Below are 3,492 nucleotides of genomic sequence, written 5' to 3' on the forward strand. Positions count from 1 at the left end.
GAAACAACTGACAAACAACTAATCTCAAAAATATACAAGCAACTTCTGCAGCTCAATTCCAGAAAAATAAATGACCCAATCAAAAAATGGGCCAAAGAACTAAATAGACATTTCTCCAAAGAAGACATACGGATGGCTAACAAACACATGAAAAGATGCTCAACATCACTCATTATTAGAGAAATGCAAATCAAAACCACAATGAGGTACCACTTCACACCAGTCAGAATGGCTGCGATCCAAAAATCTGCAAGCAATAAATGCTGGAGAGGGTGTGGAGAAAAGGGAACCCTCCTACACTGTTGGTGGTAATGCAAACTAGTACAGCCACTATGGAGAACAGTGTGGAGATTCCTTAAAAAATTGCAAATAGAACTACCTTATGACCCAGCAATCCCACTTCTGGGCATACACACCAAGGAAACCAGAATTGAAAGAGACACATGTACCCCAATGTTCATCGCAGCACTGTTTATAATAGCCAGGACATGGAAACAACCTAGATGTGCATCAGCAGATGAATGGATAAGAAAGCTGTGGTACATATACACAATGGAGTATTACTCAGCCGTTAAAAAGAATTCATTTGAATCAGTTCTGATGAGATGGGTGAAACTGGAGCCAATTATACAGAGTGAAGTAAGCCAGAAAGAAAAACACCAATACAGTATACTAACACATATATATGGAATTTAGGAAGATGGCAATGACGACCCTGTATGCAAGACAGGAAAAAAGACACAGATGTGTATACCAGACTTTTGGACTCAGAGGGAGAGGGAGAGGGTGGGATGATTTGGGAGAATGGGAATTCTAACATGTATACTGTCATGTAAGAATTGAATCGCCAGTCCATGTCTGACGTAGGGTGCAGCTTGCTTGGGGCAGGTGCATGGGGATGACCCAGAGAGATGTTGTGGGGAGGGAGGTGGGAGGGGGGTTCATGTTTGGGAACGCATGTAAGAATTAAAGATTTTAAAATTTAAAAAAAATTAAAAATTAAAAAAAATTAAAAACACACACACACACACACACAAAAGTTGACAACTGATTTGGTAGAATGAGTATTATGGTTATTCTTCTTCATTACCAGAGGCCATATTTTTAATCCATGTATTTCTTGGTCTCCTTTTTGCTTGCTTGTATTTGTCCATGATCATGCATGTGTAGTCGAATAATTAGAGTTTATTGCTCTTGTAAGGAGAGACACTATGCCGTGGGGTACTGGGTATCATCTCAGTAACAGGTTATTAGAATTTATTGTAGAATTTGGGCTCATGGTCGATAGTTTAGGGAAGAGTTTAAAGAAGCTAGACTTTGCTTTGGATTAGATGCTATCATGAAGTATGGGTAGTTCCATGATTCAATATTTTAAGAGATCCTATCTAGAAGGAACGAATAAAAGAGCAAGATTAAAGCTACAATTCATAAAGAAGCAGCAGTTACTCATGAGCCAGGGTAGGGGGGTATTGGGTTATTTTTGTGGTTTAGCCAATGTTCACATTTAGACGTGTATAGAGATTAATCTTTATATCTTGGTCCATCACAATCACAGGGCCCTTGTCTGTTGTTGATCTGTAAAATTATTTATGTTCATAGAAGAACACCAAGACCTAGCTGTACCAGGTAACTTTCTAGCAACATCAAGGTCCAGCTAATAGTACTGATATTAGGCCAGCATCTAGTGTTGAAGGCAGCTTTTCTTTTTCTTGAATCTATTTCCTGTATCTGCCTTCCATTTCTAAAAGATAGGATGCCTACTTTTTTTTAAATATAAATTTATTTATTTTAATTGGAGGTTAATTACTTTACAATATTGTATTGGTTTTGCCATACATTAAAAGACAATATTGTCATTTTCTCAGTTATTGTCTTTGCCATGCCATGAGAAAGACTTCAGTAGAAATAATGAAGCTATTTTGCACTTGCTGCTTAAATGGCAGAGTCCTCTGCTCAATGGTTCTCTAGTTGGTACTAATTCTTTCTCATTGTGACACAAGGTTCATCACTTTTCAGGCCTTCTTTTGTCATCCTGCAGGATGAGAGGATTTGTATATGATGAAAATTCAATGAAGAGATGCAATATCAAATACTATATCTCTGAAATACTTACTTGGAGTGTGTATTACCTTGAATTGCCATAATGATTATGGGTAAGTTATGGTCTCTGGGGTCGCACAGAGTTGGACACGACTGAAGCGACTTAACAGCAGCAGCAGCAGCTAGGCTATGGTGCTCAGTTGTTTGGTCAAACTAGGCACTAGTGTAGATGTTGCTGTCAGGTTATTTGGTATAGTATAGAATTGGTAAACTTTAAGGAGAATACCCTTGATAATCTGAATGGGCCTCATCCAATCACTTGAAGGTCTTAAGAGCAAAGATGAGTGAGTGAAGTCACTCGGTCGTGTCGGATTCTTTGCGACCCCATGGACTGTAGCTTACCAGGCTTCTCTGTCCATGGGATTCTCCAGGCAAGAATACTGGAGTGGATTGCCATTTCCTTCTCTAGGGGATCGTCCCAACCCAGGGATTGAACCTGGGTCTCCTGCATTGGAGGCAGACGCTTTAACCTCTGAGCCACCAGGGAAGCCCAAGAGCAAAGATAGTTTTCCCAAAAAAGAAATGAATTTTACAAGACTGTAAAATAAAAAGCCTGCCTGAGTTTCTAAACTGCTGGCATCCCCTAAAGATTGCAGACTTGCAGAATTCCTACAGTTAAAATAAATCGTTTTAATATATGTTTACATATCCTATTGGTTCTATTTCTCTGGAGAACCCTGGCTAATACAACTGCTATTTATCATTTTGTAATTGTAGTTTTTATATAGTTAAGTACATAATAGGAACATTGAGTGCAGGAAATTTTATATTCTTCATGCCCTATGAATGCTTATTGAATTAATCAATGAAAATTTGGTGATACTGTCCCCATAACTTATAATGCTACTTATTTCCTTAGTCTTCACAGATGGTTAAAGAACCTGAGGGTCAGCTTAGTTTTTCTAAATCAACCCAAAGTCATTTATATGTTAATTTAAAATTCAAACTTTATCTGTATTTTGAGTAAGATGATATTGGAGCTAGGTTAAAAATGACTGAGTTTGCTCTGAAAACTGAAGTTGAAATATTTGAAAATGCAAGCAGGCTTCTCATTGTATGCCCTAATCTACTCTATTTATTAACACAGGCTATTGAGAAGGAGACTACTTCTAATTTATATTCTGACCAGGACCAGAAACTTAGAGTGGTATTTAGACGTTGCACAGTAGATATTTTGAACTGGCCACTGCCTTAAAATGGGTTTTGGTTATTACTATATTGACTAGATTCTTATTTATTTTCATCTTCCCAAGTTCAATCTTTTTGACTATTTAATGCATTCAGTCTTAATTTAAAAGTGATAGTTGTTTGAGGGCAAGTAATCCAAAATTTTAAGTTCAGAATATGAGATGGCAGAAATGTAGTTTGGTTGTGTTTAATTTTATTAATATT

The 3,492-nt window shown here is 37.3% G+C and overlaps 1 non-coding gene across 1 annotated transcript; it reads right to left on the bottom strand.

Moving 5' to 3' along the window:
- On the bottom strand, positions 2,516–2,587 carry TRNAW-CCA. Its single transcript has one exon. It is a non-coding gene; the product is annotated as a tRNA-Trp (tRNA).

Source organism: Capra hircus, chromosome 6 (genome assembly GCF_001704415.2).
Source record: "Capra hircus breed San Clemente chromosome 6, ASM170441v1, whole genome shotgun sequence".
Lineage (NCBI taxonomy): Eukaryota > Metazoa > Chordata > Mammalia > Artiodactyla > Bovidae > Capra > Capra hircus.